Consider the following 19,278-nt stretch of genomic DNA (forward strand, 5'->3'; position numbering starts at 1 on the left):
GGGTCCTTATTCAATAAATAAAGTTATTAACAATAAATCATGCGTTGACTCTTAGTCCTCATTCAAATTAAAGATGATTACAATAAAGCATTCGTTGATTCTCAAGCCTTAGTCAAGAATAAAAACTTATTTACAATAAAATTTTCAATAAAAGGCCAGGCGTTCACTCTCCTTTCTTAACCGAAGTTCCTTTACCTTCCTACATTTCCAGCCACTCCTGTGGCACTATGTAGATTCATCTATCCACACCGCTGGTGAGGGGTATACTCCTCCCCACCCGACCCCTCCCACTCCCGCGGGTGACGAACCAAAAATTGTGGTTCTTCCCCAACGGGCCTTCGCGGTGGCCGCACCAAGCTTGAGTGAATCCCTCAGCACGTACTCCTGCAGGCGAGAATGAGCCCGTCGGCAGCATTCAGTCACGGACATCTCTATGTGCTGGTAGACCACCAAGTTTCGGGCTGACCAAAGAGCGTCTTTCACCGAATTGATGATCTGCCAGCAACACCGGATGTTTGTCTCCGTGTGTGTCCCCGGGAACAGCCCATAGATCGCGGAGTCCTCGGTAACGCAGCTGCTGGGTATGAATCTTCACACCGTTCCTTCCATCCTCATCCACATCTTCGCGAACCCACAGTGTACAAAGAGGTGAGTCACTGACTCCACCCCATTACAGTCCTCCCGCGGGCAACGGGGTGTGGAGGCGACGTTCCGGACGTACAGGAGGGATCTGACTGGGAGGGCCCCTCTCACCGCCAGCCAGACGAAGTCTTTGTGCCTGTTGGTGAGGTCTGGCGATGAGGCAATTTGCCAGATATACTGGACAGTCTGCTCAGGGAACCACCCCTCTGAGTCCATCTCGTTCTTCTGCAGGACATTACGTGCCGACCACTGCCTGACAGCCTTGTGGTCAAAGGCGTTGGCCTTGAAGAACTTTTCTGCGAAGGACAGGTGTGGAGGCAACGACCAGCTGACAGGGGTGTTGCGCGGGAAAGGGGCCAGACCCATCCTTCGTAGCCAGGGCGACAGGTAGAACCTGGGCACATAGTGGTACTTTGTGCTCACGTATCTGGGATCCACGCACAACCTGATGCAGCCACACACGAAGCTGGCCATCAGAGTGAGGGCGACATTGTGGACGTTCTTGCCCCCACTGTCCAGGGACTTGTGCATGATGGTCCGTCTGACCCGCTCCAACTTGGATCCCCAGACGAATCTGAAGACAGTTCGGGTGATTTCCGAGCTGCAGGAGCGGGGGACGGGCCACACCTGCGCCAAGTACAGCTGCCCTGAGAGCACCTCGCACCTGATGACCAGATTCTTGCCCGTTATCGATAGGCAGCGCCCTCCCCAAAGTCCCAGTTTCTGTTTCACCTTGGCAGTCCGCTCCTGCCAGTTCTTCCTGCACGCCTCGGCCCCTCCGAACCAGATCCCCAACACCTTCACGTGGTCAGACCTGTTGGTGAAGGGGACGCCAATCGGTCGTGCCAATTGCCGAAGAGCATGGCTTCGCCCTTCGTGTGGTTGATCCTGGCCCCCGACGTTAGCTCAAACTGTTCGCAGATGCCAATCAACCTGCGAACTGACCTCGGATCAGAGCAGAAGACGGTGACGTCGTCCATGTACAGGTAGGTTTTCACTTGGGTCCCTCCACTGTCTGGCAGCGTCACCCCTCTTATGCCCTCATCCCTCCTGATGGCTTCGGCAAAGGGTTCAATGCAGCACACAAACAAGACAGGGGAGAGGGGACAGCCCTGCCTGACTCCAGACCTGATGGGGAAGCTGTCTGTTTCCCACCCGTTGACCTGGACTGCTGTGCAGAGCAGTCTGATCCAATTTCGGATTCCTTCCCCAAATCCCATTTTGGAAAGCACGCCCGCCATGTACGCGTGCGATATCCTGTCGAAGGCTTTCTCCTGGTCCAAGCTGACCAGGCAGGCGTTCATCCTCCTGTCCTGCACGTAGGCGATGGTGTCCCTCAGCAGCGCGAGGCTATCTAAGATCTTCCTGCCCGGTACAGCACAGGTTTGGCCCGGGTGGATCACCTGTCCCAGAGCCGACCTGACCCTGTTGGCGATAGCCTTGGACAGGATCTTGTAGTCCACATTCAGGAGAGAGATGGGCCTCCAATTCCTGATGTCCTCCATTTCCCCCTTCCGCTTGTAGATGAGGGTGATGATGCCCTTCCTCATGGACTCTGACATACTGCCGGCCAGAAGCATAGCGTTGTACACTTCCAGCAGGTCAGGGCCCATGCAGTTCCACAGAGCCGAATACAACTCAGCCAGTAGGCCGTCGTCTCCGGGAGTCCTATTCGACCCAAAGGAACGGACGGAGCCTGTCAGCTCATCCAGGGTCAGTGGCTGTTCCAGACTCTCCCGCTTGCCGTCGTCTAAGGCCCGCGTGATAGACGACAGGAAATTGCGGGAGGCTGTGGATTCTGTGTCCTTTTCGTCGCACAAACCCGCAGAGAAGGACTTGCAGATCCTCAGTATGTCTGTCTACGAGGACGCGACTAAGCCGCCCTCTTCCTTAAGGTTGTGGATCACAGAGCTCTGGAAGAAGAAGCGTGAGCACGTCTCGTCCTGCTCCACGGTTTGGACCCTTGATCGGAAGATGATCTTGGAGGATTCGGCGGCGAAGTGTCGGGCAGTTTGTTCTTTGGTCTACATAACCCGTGTTGGTACGGGGAGCGGGATTTTACACCATATTCCAGGTACAATCTCAACAAATCCCAAATAATTGTCACTTTGCCCGGACCATTGGCCCTGCTTGCAGGGCAACAGTCTGCCGGTGTTTGCCCCCAATGTGGTGAATCCCTCTGCTCGCCACCACCGTGGGCTCAGACATTTCCACAGATGAGCCCCTCCTGTCCCCACCGGGTCAAACATCCTGTCCGCCCCCTCTCTCACTATCTTCATCCTTTCAATAAAATCCCCACTCCTCCCACCCCGGGGAACCGGCATCAAACCAACGGGCCGAGTGGTTTCCTCCTACCTCTCAGCGATACATCAGACTCCGGCCGCAGGAGACGCTTCACAAACGCTCCCAACTTCCCTCGGAGGGAAATGGAAATAGATCAAAATGCGGGACATTTACATTGGGGTTGTTCCGCTTTGACGGGGACTTTGACAGGCATGTCAGCGGGTAACGCCCACTCGGCTGTTCCGCTTCCGCTATTGAGCAAAAACAGTGATTGACTTCGTCTCGGGCCAATGACTATAGGGCAGCGGAGGTGGGGGCGGGGTGGAGGGGTCTTGTGGTCGGTAGCACAGCGTTAAACTCACACTCGCAATGCGCTGGAGGAACTCAGCAGGTCAGTCAGCATCAGTTGAAAAGATTAGACGACGTTTCGGGCCGAAACCCTTCGTCAGGACTGAAGGAAGAACTTTGGGGAGGGTTTGAAGAAAGGGTTTGTGTTTACAGCCGTTAAACTGTTTCTGCGCGAGCACAGCAGCGCCTGTGTGACGTCAGATACGCGCGAGGGGGAGCCCTTGTATTTAAAAACACCTTAATGGGCGTTTCTTATGATTTCAGTGGGACAACAACATTAATCACGGGTTTCATCACTGAATCCAGTGTTGTGAGATGTAAAGTGCCCTGTCATGTGTCCGGCTGTGCCGTGTTGTTGGTGGAGTGGGCAGCGTGGTGTTTGTCTCGATTCTGGTCACAACAGGAGAATTGCCAGCGGGGTCCACACACAGTGTATTAGTCAACAGAAAACCTCTCGTCCCTGCAGACTGTCTCCTGGTAAACTCAACACCCTGACAATGTGGACCATGAATACTCTTCCTTTTTAAAGTCAGTTATAATTCAGACAGCTGATAGCTGAGCGCTATTATATTTGTTGATCATTAACGTTCGCCCAGATTCGTTTGGATGGATTTGATGTGCAGTTCGGGGGTGTCACAGTGAAAGGGCGGCAAGACTGAACTCTCCGTTGTCCAAACAGTCTTTCCAGCTGCGGCAGCAATTCACAATTTACTTGTAGGGTTTGGCCGTGCGCGCGGCCGACTTATGAATGCCGCTAACCCAAACCCTACTTGACCTTCCTTGGGGGGGTCAAAGATCAAGGTCCACGGTCGAGGAGCAGGTCAGTCCAAGGTCTGTGAGTTTAAAGGTCAAGGTAAGGAGGTCAAAGGTCAAGGTCACGTGAAGATCTTTCAAATTCGAAATTTGGAAAACTGCCAACCCCCAATTTTGGAAAACCGCCAAACCCTAATTTTTTGATGATGTCACTGCGCAAACTCCACGCCCGTGGTGGTGGGAAAAGGAGATAACATTTCATGCTTCGAGTGAGACATCGAGTGTCGAGTGTGCCATCGTGTGGTGAGACAAATAATGACAGTCAGTCTGTGCAGTCAATCAAATTTAATTAAGTAATCAGTCTCTTGATTTTCTTTTACAGAGACGTGTTGCTGGTGGATCAGTGCCAGCATTTTGAGGTTCAATTTCAGTGTCAAACAATTCCAGAGTACAAATTAGATCTTCAGGTTGTTTAATTTCAGTTTGCTTGATGCGTGCTGTAGACCTGAGGAGAGCTAAGGTACCGGTGACCCCTGTTTCCATCCAGGGGGTCAGTGTGGGCATAGTGGAGGATTACATATACCTGGGGATACGAATTGACAATAAACTGGACTGGTCAAAGAACACTGAGGCTGTCTACAAGAAGGGTCAGATCCGTCTCTATTTCCTGAGGAGACTGAGTTCCTTTAACATCTGCCGGATGATGCTGAGGATGTTCTACGAGTCTGTGGTGGCCAGTGTGATCATGTTTGCTGTTGTGTGCTGGGGCGGCAGGCTGAGGGTAGCAGACACCAACAGAATCAACAAACTTATTCGTAAGGCCAGTGATGTTGTGGGGATGGAACTGGACTCTCTGACGGTGGTGTCTGAAAAGAGGATGCTGTCCAAGTTGCATGCCATCTTGGACAATGTCTCCCATCCACTACATAGTGTACTGGGTGGGCACAGGAGTACATTCAGCCAGAGACTCATTCCTCCAAGATGCAGCACAGAGCGTCATAGGAAGTCATTCCTGCCTGTGGCCATCAAACTTTACAACTCCTCCCTTGGAGGGTCAGACACCCTGTGCCAATAGGCTGGTCCTGAACTTATTTCATAATTTACTGGCATAATTTTACATATTACTTTTTAACTATTTGTGGTTCTATTACTATTTATTATTTATGGTGCAACTGTAACGAAAACCAATTTCCCCCTGGGATCAATAAAGTATGACTATGAGTATGACTGTAGATTCTGCATAGGGGAAAATGGTCTTAACTTTGTCTGTCTGGAAAGTCTCAGGGCTAACACCTGGAAGTTGTTCTAAGTTGCATTGTGACATAGGATATTTAGGTTTAAATTCTATGTCTATAGCAATCCTGATATATCCCTCAAATGATTTGGCAATGCTAACATCTGTTGAGTAGCCAGGGTCAGATTTAATTAAAATCTGAGGAGCTGAAGATGAGAAAGCCACATTCATTAGTAGGCCATAAGGGAATCTGACATGGTCTGGTGACCTTAAAATAATTCTGTCTGTTGATTTCCATGCAGGTGTCAATTTAAATCTTCCTGCATTAGGGTCTAGCTTCTTCTTCTTCTTAACATGGACAGTGTCTCTACCTACAACCTCTGTTTGTGTGGAACCTGTGACACTGGAATCATACAATGCTGTGACACCATCAACAGGCTGTGTGACCTTGTCAACTCTGAGGTCAGTGTTGTTGAGGGGATTACAGCCAAATTTCAGATTATTGAAGCGGCTTTGCTCATTGCTTTGCCAAGGGCCATTGACATTGACAGTGTAAGTAGTTGATTCCCCTTCATCTAGTACAATGCAGTTTTCTTGCACTGGGTCTTGTGTTAGTTCCTCATTCCAGTATGCAAAGTTAGGAGGTTTATTGAGAGTTAAAGGGTCAGTAGGAAAGCTGTTAGGATTGAGGCCAGAGCAATAAGGAAGTTTGCCAGTGTCAAACATGAGGCTGACTCTGTTTGGTGCTGGATACCAACAATCTCTGTCAGCGTCAGGTTCTCTCATTTGAAATTCACCAGTGGTGTAGTAGATAGTCTTGCATCTGAATTCTGAAGAGTTAGCTAAAAGGTACTGTTCTGCGCCAGGTGTCATGAAGTTGTTCCATTGATTGATGTCAATGTGTTGCCAGTCAGTGATGGTGTATGCAAAGCCTGCACTATGTTTATATTGTGCTCTGTGAATCTCATGACTTTTAAAAACAATCTTTGTAGTCTGATAACACTTCAAGAAAATTTGCAGCTACGTGCCATCCGGAGTTACATGGAACCTTGCTCCTCATGACTGGTGGTTCTCCGAGAGGATAGTTGGACATCTCTGCATCTCCTGCTTGTTTTCTTTCCTCTGATCCGTTTCTGGAGGACATATTGTACCTGTAATAGTGATGCAGTCTATGATTATGCCTGCATAGAAGGTTGTCTACATGCTTTGGTGAGGAAGGATTAAATGAAATCATTGTATATATTAATGACTTAGATGAGGGAATTAAATGCAGCATCTCCAAGTTTGCAGATGACACGAAGCTGTGCAGCAGTGTTAGCTGTGAAGAGGATGCAGGGTGACTTGGATAGGTTAGGTGAGTGGGCAAATTCATGGCAGATGCAATTTAATGTGGATAAATGTGTGGTTATCCACTTTGGTGGCAAAAACAGGAAAACAGATTATTATCTGAATGGTGGCCAATTAGGAAAAGGGGAGGTGCAATGAGACCTGGGTGTCATTGTACACCAGTCATTGAAAGTGGGCATGCAGGTACAGCAGGCGGTGAAAAAGGTGAATGGTATGCTGGCACTCATAGCAAGAGGATTCGAGTACAGGAGCAGGGAGGTACTACTGCAGTTGTACAAGGCCTTGGTGAGACCACACCTGGAGTATTGTGTGCAGTTTTGGTCCCCTAATCTGAGGAAAGACATCCTTGCCATAGAGGGAGTACAAAGAAGGATCACCAGATTGATTCCTGGGATGACAGGACTTTCATATGAAGAAAGACTGGATCGACTGGGCTTATATTGGCTGGAATTTAGAAGATTGAGGGGGGATCTTATTGAAACATATAGAATCCTAAAGGGATTGGACAGGCTAGATGCAGGAAGATTGCTCCCAGTGTTGGGGAAGTTCAGAACGAGGGGTCACAGTTTGAGGATAAAGGGGAAGCCTTTTAGGACCGAGATGAGGAAAAACTTCTTCACACAGAGAGTGGTGAATCTGTGGAATTCTCTGCCACAGGAAACAGTTGAGACCAGTTCATTGGCTATATTTAAGAGGGAGTTAGATATGGCCCTTGTGGCTAAAGGGGTCAGGGGGTATGGAGGGAAGGCTGGTACAGGGTTCTGAGTTGGATGATCAGCCATGATCATACTGAATGGCGGTGCAGGCTCAAAGGGCTGAATGGCCTACTCCTGTACCTATTTTCTATGTTTCTATGCCTCATAGCCGCTGTCATGTTTTAAAACAGAAATAGTCTGCTCAGCGTCAGCATCAGTTGGTTGTTTAATACTGTCATGTAGTTTTTGATATGCTTTATATGTCTAGTCTTGAAAGTTTTGCGTTGGTCAAACCCCATCTTATATATTCTGCTAATGTCCATTTTGGATCAATCAGGGGGTCCTGTTTTATTGTGGCAAATCACCACCAAGTGGAAGTGTTGTCCACAAAAGGAAGAGGTTTACAGCGATAAGGAGGGGTGTAGGGGGCTGGAAACCAACTCTGCCCCAAACCACTCTCCTCACCACTAGTCAGGGTCCCAAACAGTCCTTCCATATGAGGCAACTTTTCAACATCTTGACTGTTGAGATCATCTACTGTTTCCAGTTTTCCAGGCGTGGCCTCCTCAACATTAGTGAGACCCGATGTCGTCTCTGCATTCTGCACTCTGACCCGATGAGATTCTGCAGATGTTGGAGATGCAGAGAAACATACACAAAATGTTGAAGGAAGTCAGGAGGTCAGGTAGCTTCGATAGAGGTGTATAAAGGAAAACAGAGATTTCCTGCCGAGACCCTTCATCAGGACTGGAAGTGGGGAGAAGCAGGAAGAAGATGGTGCGGGGAGTGGAAAGAGTCCAAGCTGGTAGATGATCGGTGAAGCCAGATAAGAGTGAAGGTGAGTGGGTGGGGGAGGTGGGAGATGAAGTGAGACACTGTGAGGTGGTAGGTGGAAAATGCAAAGGGCTGAAAAGAAGGAATCTGATAGGATAGGAGAGCGGACAACGGGAAAAAAGGGGGTAAAAGAGGAACCAGAGGGAGACGATCCGCAGTGGAGAAGAGAGAAGTGGGGAGACAGAATGGAGGGGACGGGTAGTGTGTTGACGAAAAGAAGAGGTGGAGGTAGAAGTTAAAGATCTCGATGTTCATGCCTTCAGGTTGTAAACTACCCGGATGTAATATGAGGTGTTGCTCCTCCAACCTGAGAGTGCACTCATCGAGTTAGTTAGACAATGAACCGGAAGGGAGAGTGGATTAATAATTTTCTCCCGGGATCCCTATAAAATCAATCTTCTCTCGCTGTGGCATCTGGTCCCAGACTCTCACAGTATAGGGTTCATGTTCTTCATAGCCACTCTGTCGGGGCCTTTCAATATTTAATAGGTTTCAATGAGATTCCCTTTCTTTCTTCTAGACCAGCAAGTACAGGGTCAAAGTCATCTAGCGCTCCTCATACGTTAACCCTTTCACTCCTGGAATCATTCCCGTGAACCTTCTCCGGACCCGCTCCAATACGAACACTTCTTTTTCTCAGATAGGAGGTCAGAAACTGCTCACAATACACCAAGAGTGATCCGACCAATGCGTTATAAAGCTACAGTTTCACATCCTTGCTCTTATATGCAAATATTATAGTTGTCATCCCTAATCAACTCAATCTGCAAGCAAACCTTTAGAAACTTCTGCTCAAGGACTCCCAGGTACCTATGCACCTCTTTTTCTATGTCCTTATTCCTTCTGCCAAATGTACATGACCGTACACTTGCATACACTGTATTTCATCTGCTACTTCATTGCCTGTTCTCCAAACCTGTCTAAGTCCTTCCGCAGACTCCCGATTTGCTCTAAACTACCTATCTCGTACCTATCATTGTATGAACTGCAAATTTCATCACCAAGGTATCATTTCTGTCATCCATATCATTCAGATTTAACATGAAAAGATGCGGTCTCAATACCAACCCCTATGGAACACCATTAGTTACCGACAGCAAAACAGATTTGCCTATATTGTTCTGACTCTTTCTCCCTTGTCAGTCAGCCAATCTTCTATCCATACTAGTATCTTTCCTGTAATTCCATAAGCTGTGACCTTGTTAAGCAGCCTCATGTGCAGCACCTTAGAAACATGGAAAACCTGCAACACAATACAGGCCCTTCGGCGCACAAAGCCGAACATGTCCTTACCCTAGAACTACCAAGGCTTACCCATAGTCCCCTATTTTTCTAAGTTCCATGTACCCATCCAGGAGACTCTGAAAAGCCTCTGTTGTTTCCGCCTCAACCACCACCGCTGGCAGCCCATTCCACGCACTCATTACTCTCTGCGTAAAAAAACTTACCCCGATATATCCTCTGTACCTACTTCTGAGCACCTTAAAATTGTGCTCTCTTGTGTTAGCCATTTCAGCCCAGGGAAAAAGCCTCTGACTATCCACATGATCAATGCCTCTCATCACCTTATGCACCTGTATAAGGTCACCTCTCATCCTCCGTCACTCCAAGGAGAAAAGACTGAGTTCACTCAACCTATTCTCATACAGCATGCTCCCCAATCCAGGCAACATCCTTGTATATCTTCTCTGCACCCTTTCTAAGGTTTCAACATCCTATCTGTAGTGAGGCGACTAGAATTTAGCAAATTACTCCAAGTGGGGTCTGACCAAGATCCTATATAGTTGCAACATTACCTCTGGGCTCTTAAACTCAATCCCATGGTTGATGAAGGCCAATGCACCGTATGCCTTCTTAACCACAGAGTCAACCTGCTTAGCAGCTTTGAGTGTCCTATAGACTCGGACCCCAAAATCCTTCTGATCCTCCACACTGCCAAGTCTTACTTCTGCCATCATATTTGACCTAACAAAATGAGCCACCTCACACTTAGGGTTGAACTCCATTTGCCACTTCTCAGCCCAGTTTCGCATCCTATCAATATCCCGTTGTAGCCTCTGATAGCCCTCCAGACTGTCCACAATGCCCCCAACATTTACGTCCTCAGCAAATTTACTAACCTATCCCTCCACTTCCTCATCCAGGTCCTTTATAAAAATCACGAAGAGCAGGGGTCCCAGAACAGATCCCTAACGCGAACCACTAGTCACTGACCTCCATGCAGAATATAACCCGTCTACAACCACTCTTTGCCTTCTGTGGGCAAGCCAGTTCTGGATCCACAAAGCAATGTCCCCTTGGATCCCATGTCTCCTTACTCTCTCAATAAGCCTTGCATGGGCTACCTTGTTAAAGATCATCTGAAAATCCAAGCAGACATAGAAACATAGAAACATAGAAAATAGGTGCAGGAGTAGGCCATTCAGCCCTTCGAGCCTGCACCACCATTCAGTGTGATCATGGCTGATCATCCAACTCAGAACCCTGTACCAGCCTACCCTCCATACCCCCTGATCCCTTTAGCCACAAGGGCCATATCTAACTCCCTCTTAAATATAGCTAATGAACTGGCCTCAACTGTTTCCTGTGGCAGAAAATTCCACAGATTCACCACTCTCTGTGTGAAGAAGTTTTTCCTAACCTCGGTCCGAAAAGGCTTCCCCTTTATCCTCAAACTGTGACCCCTCGTTCTGGACTTCCCCAACATCGGAAACAATCTTCCTGCATCTAGCCTGTCCAATCCATAGAACCCATAGAAACTACAGCACAGAAACAGGCCTTTTGGCCCTTCTTGGCTGTGCCGAACTATTTTCTGCCTAGTCCCACTGACCTGCACACGGACCATATCCCTCCATACACCTCCCATCCATGTATCTGTCCAATTTATTCTTAAATGTTAAAAAAGAACCCACATTTACCACCTCGTCTGGCAGCTCATTCCATACTCCCACCACTCTCTGTGTGAAGAAGACCCCCCTAATGTTCCCTTTAAACTTTTCCCCCCTCACCCTTAACCCATGTCTTCTGGTTTTTTTCTCCCCTTGCCTCAGTGGAAAAAGCCTGCTTGCATTCACTCTATCTATACCCATCATAATTTTATATACCTCTATCAAATCTCCCCTCATTCTTCTACGCTCAAGGAATAAAGTCCCAACCTATTCAACCTTTCTCTGTAACTGAGTTTCTCAAGTCCCGGCAACATCCTTGTAAACCTTCTCTGCACTCTTTCAACCTTATTTATATCCTTCCTGTAATTTGGTGACCAAAACTGAACACAATACTCTAGATTCGGCCTCACCAATGCCTTATACAACCTCATCATAACATTCCAGCTCTTATACTCAGTACTTCGATTAATAAAGGCCAATGTACCAAAAGCTCTCTTTACGACCCTATCTACCTGTGACGCCACTTTTAGGGAATTTTGTATCTGTATTCCCAGGTTCCTCTGTTCCATTGCACTCCTCAGTGCCTTACCATTAACCTTGTATGTTCTACGTTGGTTTGTCCTTCCAACGTGGAATACCTCACACTTGTCAGTATTAAACTCCATCTGCCATTTTTTAGCCCATTTTTCCAGCTGGTCCAAGTCCCTCTGCAGGCTCTGAAAACCTTCCTTACTGTCTACTACACCTCCAATCTTTGTATCATCAGCAAACTTGCCACCTCGTCTGGCAGCTCATTCCATACTCCCACCACTCTCTGGCTTATTCCATCGAGCCAATGTCTAATCCAATTTACCACCTCTCCATGTATACCTAGCGACTGAATTTTCCTAACTAACCTCCCATGCGGGACCTTGTCAAAGGCCTTACTGAAGTCCATGTAGACAATATCCACTGCCTTCCCTTCATCCACTTTCCTGGTAAGCTCCTCGAAAAACTCCAATAGATTGGTCAAACATGACCTACCACGCACAAAGCCATGTTGACTCTCCCTAATAAGTCCCTGTCTATCCAAATGCTTGTAGATTCTGTCTCTTAGTACTCCCTCCAATAACTTACCTACTACCGACGTTAAACTTACTGGCCTATAATTTCCCGGATTACTTTTCGAACCTCTTTTAAACAACGGAACAACATGAGCCACTCTCCAATCCTCCGGCACCTCACCTGTAGACAGCAACATTTTAAATATTTCTGCCAGGGCCCCTGCAATTTCAACACTAGTCTCCTTCAAGGTCCGAGGGAACACCCTGTCAGGTCCCAGGGATTTATCCACTTTAATTTTCCTCAAGACAGCAAGGACCTCCTCCTTTTCAATCTGTACAGTTTCCATGATCTCACTACTTGTTTCCCTTAATTCCATAGACTTCATGCCAGTTTCCTTCGTAAACACAGACGCAAAAAACCTATTTAAGATCTCCCCCATTTCCTTTGGTTCCGCACATAGCCGACCACTCTGATCTTCAAGAGGACTAATTTTATCCCTTACAATCCTTTTGCTCTTAATATACCTGTAAAAGCCTTTGGATTATCCTTCACTTTTACTGCCAAGGCAACCTCATGTCTTCTTTTAGCCCTCCTGATTTCTTTCTTAAGTATCTTCTTGCACTTCTTATACTCCTCAAGCACCTTATTTACTTCCTGCTTCCTATACACGTCATACAGCTCCCTCTTCTTCTTTATCAGAGTTGCAATATCCCTTGAGAACCAAGGTTCCTTATTCCTATTCACCTTGCCTTTAATCCTGACAGGAGCACACAAATTCTGCACTCTCAAAATTTCTGTTTTGAAGGCTTCCCACCTACCGATCACATCCATGCCAGAGAACAACCTGTCCCAATCCACGCTTTTTAGATCCTTTCTCATTTCTTCAAATTGGGCCTTCTTCCAGTTAAGAACCTCAACCCCAGGACCAGATCTATCCTTGTCCATGATCAAGTTGAAACTAATGGTGTTATGATCACTGGAACCAAAGTGCTCCCCGACACAGACTTCTGTCACTTGTCCTAACTCGTTTCCTAACAGGAGATCCAATATTGCATCCCCTCTAGTTGGTCCCTCTATATATTGATTTAGAAAACTTTCCTGAACACATTTTACAAACTCTAAACCATCTAGACCCCTAACAGTATGGGAGACCCAATCAATATATGGAAAATTAAAATCCCCTACCACCACAACTTTATGTTTCCTGCAGTTGCCTGCTATCTCTCTGCAGATTTGCACTTCCAATTCTCGTTGACTATTGGGTGGTCTGTAATACAATCCCACTAATGTGGCCATACCTTTCCTGTTTCTCAGCTCCACCCACAAGGACTCAGTAGACAAGCCCTCTAATCTGTCCTGCCTGAGCACTGCTGTAATATTTTCCCTAACAAGCAATGCCGCTCCCCCACCTTTCATTCCTCTGCCTCGATCACATCTGAAACATCGGAACCCTGATATATTAAGCTGCCAGTCCTGCCCCTCCTGTAGCCAAGTTTCACTAATTGCTACAACGTCATAATTCCACGTGTCAATCCACGCCCTCAACTCATCCGCCTTCCCCGCAATACTCCTAGCATTGAAATATATACACCTCAGAAGATTTTTACCACCACTCACAACCTTTCTATTAGTGGATTTGCTTGAACTTTTAACATCATTTATTTTCACCCCAGCCATACTGTCAGCTCTGGTACTGTGGTTCCCATCCCCCTGCAAATCTAGTTTAAAGCCCCCCCAATAGCATTAACAAACCTCCCTGAAAGGATATTGGTCCCCCTGTAGTTCAAGTGTAACCCGTCTCTCTTGTACAGGTCCCACCTGCCCCAGAAGAGGTCCCAATTATCCCTTTAGGATTTTATACATTTCAATCAGATCTCCCCTCAATCTTCTAAATTCCAATAAGCCTAGTTCATCCAGTCTTTCATCATCTGAAAGTCCTGCCATCCCAGGAATCAATCTGGTGAACCTTCTAACCTTCTTTGTACTCTCTCTATGGCAAGGATATCTTTCCTCAGATTAGGGGACCAAAATTGCACACAATACTCCAGGTGTGGTCTCACCAAGACCTTGTACAACTGCAGTAGTACCTCCCTGCTCCTGTACTCGAATCCTCTTGCTATGAATGCCAGCATATCATTCGCCTTTTTCACCACCTGCTGTACCTGCATGCCCACTTTCAATGACTGATGTATAATGACACCCAGGTCTCATTGCACCTCCCCTTTTCCTAATCGGGCACCGTTCAAATAATAATCTGTTTTCCTGTTTTTGCCACCAAAGTGTATGACCTCACATTTATCCACATTAAATTGCATCTGCCATGAATTTGCCCACTCACCCAACCTATCCAAGTCACCCTGCATCCTCTTAGTATCCTCCTCACAGCTAACACTGCCGCCCAGCTTCGTGTCATCCGAAACTTGGAGATGCTGCATTTAATTCCCTCATCCAAGTCATTAATATATATTGTAAACAACTGGGGTCCCAGCACTGAGCCTTGCGGTACCCCACTAGTCACCGCCTGCCATTCTGAAAAGGTCCTGTTTATTTCCACTCTTTGCTTCCTGTTTGCCAACCAATTCTCTATCCACATCAATACCATACCCCCAATACCGTGTGCTTTAAGTTTGCACACTAATCTCCTGCGTGGGACCTTGTCAAAAGCCTTTTGAAAATCCAAATATACCACATCCACTGGTTCTCCCCTATCCACTCTACTAGTTACATCCTCAAAAAATTCTATGAGAGTCGTCAGACATGATGTTCCTTTCACAAATCCATGCTGACTTTGTCCGATGATTTCACCGCTTTCCAAATGTGCTGTTATCACATCTTTGATAACTGACTCTAGCATTTTCCCCACCACCGACGTTAGGCTAACCAGTCTATGATTCCCCGGTTTCTCTCTCCCTCCTGTTTTAAAAAGTGGGGTTACACTCGCCACCCTCCAATCCTCAGGAACTAGTCCAGAATCTAAAGAGCTTTGAAAAATTATCACTAATGCATCCGCTATTTCTTGGGCTACTTCCTTAAGCACTCTGGGATGCAGACCATCTGGCCCTAGGGATTTATCTGCCTTTAATCCCTTCAATTTACCTAACACTACTTCCCAACTAACATGTATTTCCCTCAGTTCCTCCATCTCACTGGACCCTCTGTCCCCTACTATTTCTGGAGGATTATTTGTGTCCTCCTTAGTGAAGACAGAACCAAAGTAGTTATTCAATTGGTCTGCCATGTCCTTGCTCCCCATAATCAATTCACCTGTTTCTGTCTGTAGGGAACCTACATTTGTCTTAACCAATCTTTCTCTTTTCACATATCTATAAAAGCTTTTACTGTCAGTTTTTATGTTCCCTGCCAGTTTTCTCTCATAATCTTTTTTCCCTTTCCTGATTAAGTCCTTTGTCCTCCTCTGCTGGAATCTGAATTTCTCCCAGTCCTCAGGTGAGCCACTTTTTCTGGCTAGTTTGTATGCTTCTTCTTTGGAATTGATACTATCCCTAATTTCCCTTGTCAGCCACGGGTGCACTACCTTCCCTGATTTATTCTTTTGTCAAACTGGGATGAACAATTGTTGTAGTTCATCCATGCAATCTTTAAATGCTTGCCATTGCATATCCACCGTCAATCCTTTAAGTGTCATTTGCCAGTCTATCTTAGCTAATTCACATCTCATACCTTCAAAGTTAGCCTTCTTTAAGTTCAGAACCTTTGTTTCTGAATTAACTATGTCACTCTCCATCTTAATGAAGAATTCCACCATATTATGGTCACTTTTACCCAAGGGGCCTCTCACGACAAGATTGCTAATTAACCCTTCCTAATTGCTCAATACCCAGTCTAGAATAGCCTGCTCTCTAGTTGGTTCCTCGACATGTTGGTTCAAAAAACCATCCCGCATACATTCCAAGAAATCCTCTTCCTCAGCGCCCACCAATTTGGTTCACCCAATCTATATGCCGATTGAAGTCACCCATTATAACTGCTGTTCCTTTATTGCACACATTTCTAATTTCCTGTTTAATACCATCCCCAACCTCACTACTACTGTTAGGTGGCCTGTGCATAACTCCCACCAGCGTTTTCTGCCCCTTAGTGTTATGCAGCTCTACCCATTTCGATTCCACATCCTTCCGGCTAATGTCCTTCCTTTCTCTCCTCTCTAACCAGCAATGCTACCCCACCTCCTTTTCTTTCATGTCTGACCCTCCTGAATATTGAATATCCCTGAAAGTTGAGCACCCATCCTTGGTCACCCTGGAGCCATGTCTCTGTGATCCCAACTATATCATATTCATTAATAACAATCTGCACTTTTAATTCATCCACCTTGTTACGAATGCCCCTTACATTGACACACAAAGCCTTCAGGCTCGCTTTTACAACACTCTTAGCCCTTATACAATTATGTTGAAAAGTGGCCCTTTTTGATTTTTGCCCTGGATTTGCCGGCCTGCCACTTTTACTTTTCACCTTACTACTTTTTACTTCTACCCTCATTTTACACCCCTCTGTCTCTCTGCACTTTTTCCCATCCACCTGCTGAGAACTAACCTCCTCTCTGCTAGTCTCTTTAATTTGATTCCCACCCCCCAACCATTCTAGTTTAAGTCACCTCAGTTGCCCTCGCAAATCTCCCCAGGATATTGTTCCCCCTAGGATTCAAGTGTATCCCGTCCTTTTGTACAGGTCACACCTGCGCCAAAAGAGGTCCCAATGATCCAAAAACTTGAATCCCTGCCCCCTGCTCCAATCCCTCAGCCACGCATTCATCCTCCACCTCATTGCATTCCTACTCTCACTGTCACGTGGCACAGGCAGTAATCCCGAGATTACTACCTATTGCAGTCCTTTTTCTCAACTCCCTTCCTAACTTCCTATATTCTCCTTTCAGGACCTCTTCCCTTTTCCTACCTATGTCATTGGTACCTATATGTACCATGACCTCTGGCTCCTCACTCTCCCACTTCAGGATATCTTGGACTTGATCAGAAATATCCCGGACCCTGGCACCAGGGAGGCAAGCTACCATCCGGGTCTCTGGACTGCGTCCACAGAATCACCTATCTGACCCCCTTACTATCGAGTCCCCTATTACAACTGCCCTTCTCTTCCTTTCCCTACCCTTCTGAGCTACAGGGCCAGACTCTGTGCCGGAGGCACGGCCACTGTCGCTTTCCCCAGGTAAGCTGTTCCCGCCAACAGTACTCAAACAGGAGTACCTATTGTCAAGGGGCACAGCCGCCAGGGTACTCTCTATTACCTGACTCTTTCCCTTCCCCCTCCTAACCTTGACCCACTTGTCTGCCTCCCGTGGCCCTGGTGTGACCACCTGCCTGTAACTCCTCTCTATCAACTCCTCACTCTCCCTGACCAGACGAAGGTCATCGAGCTGCAGCTCCAGTTCCCTGACACGGTCCCTTAGGAGCTGCATCTCGGCGCACCTGGTGCAGATGTCCGGGAGGCTTGGAGACTCCGGGGTCTCCCACATCCGGCACTGATAACAACAAGCTGCCCTCACACTCATACTGCCCCTCTCCTCAAATAACAACAAAAATTGAAAAACAAACCTACTTTGCCTCACCCGTTTCCGCCTAAGCCAGTTGAGCCAAAGCCCTTAAGCCTTCACTCTGCTGCCAGCTCACTCCACTGCCCGCAAACTACGCTGCCCGCTGTATGAGGCTGTGTTCCTTTTAAATATTCCGCGCTTCACTGCCCGACGTCACACGCCTGCTCAGTCCTGCCTCTCTGAACGCGAATGGAAAAAAAACCAAAAAATTCAAAAATGGCTTCCTCCACACTCCCGCTCCGATTCTCAGACTTCCTTCTCCGAAACAACATCCACTGCCTCTGCTTTATCTATTTTCTCTGTTATTTCCACAAAGTATTCCAAGTGATTTGTCAGACACAATTTCCTCCAAAGGAATCCTGCTAACTTTGGCCTACTTCATCAATTACAGTACCCAAAAAACTCACCCTTAATACACTCTAACCTCTCCCAGGCCACTGAGGTCAGACTAACTGTCCAATAATTTCCTTTCTTCTGCCTCCCTCTCTTCTGAAAGAGTGGAGTGACACTTGCAACTTTCTAGTCCGCCAGAACTGTTCCATATTTTAGTGATTCTTGATAGATCATTACTCATTACTTTAAGGGAAAACTAAGGGGAACGTCTTCATTCAGAGGCAGGGAGAGTGTGCAACAAGCTGCAAGAGCCAGTGGCAGGGATGATTTCAATCTTTAAGAGAAGTTTACTTAGGTCCATGGATGAGAAGGATATGGAGGGCTATGGTCCATCGGAGTTCAGAGAGGTGGGACTGCGCAGGCATGTGATGTCGGGCAGTGAAGCACGGAAGATTTAAACGGAACACAGACTTATACAGTGGGCAGCGTCATTTTGCGGGCAGTGGAGTGAGCCGGGAGCAGAGTGAAGGCTTAAGGGCTATGGCTCAATGGGCTTAGGCATAAACGGGCGAGGCAAAGTAGGTTTGGTTTTCAATTTTTCCTGTTATATTGAGGAAAGAGGGAAGTATGAGTGTGAGGGCAACTTGTTGTTCTCGGTGTCGGATGTGGGAGGTCTTGGAGTATCCTAGCCTCCTGGACGTCCACATCTGCGCCAGGTGCGTCGAGCTGCAGCTCCTAAGGGACCGTGTTAGGGAAATGGAGCTGCAGCTCGATGACCTTCATCTGGTCACGGAGAGTGATGAGATGATAGAGAGGAGTTACAGGCAGGTGGTCACACCGGGGCCACGGGAGGCAGGCAAGTGGGTCACGGTTAGGAGGGGGAAGGGGAAGAGTCAGGTACTAGAGAGTACCCCAGTGGCTTTACCCCTTGACAGTAAGTACTCCTGTTTGAGTACTGTTGTGGGGGACAGCCTACCTTGGGGAAGCAACAGTGGCCATGCCTCTGGCACAGAGTCCGGCCCTGTGGCTCAGAAGGGTAGGGAAAAGAAGAGAAGGGCAGTTGTAATAGGGGACTCGATAGTTAGGGGGTCAGATAGGTGATTTGGTGGACGCAGTCAGGATGGTAGTTTGCCTCCCTGGTGCCAGGGTCCGGGATGTTTCTGATCGCGTCTAAGATATCCTGAAGTGGGAGGGTGCAGAGCCAGAGGTCATGGTACATAAAGGTACCAATGACATAGGTAGGAAAAGGGGAGAGGTCCTGAAAGGGGAATATAGGGAGTTAGGAAGGGAGTTGAGAAAAAGGAC

Source organism: Mobula birostris, chromosome 16 (assembly GCF_030028105.1).
Source record: "Mobula birostris isolate sMobBir1 chromosome 16, sMobBir1.hap1, whole genome shotgun sequence".
Lineage (NCBI taxonomy): Eukaryota > Metazoa > Chordata > Chondrichthyes > Myliobatiformes > Myliobatidae > Mobula > Mobula birostris.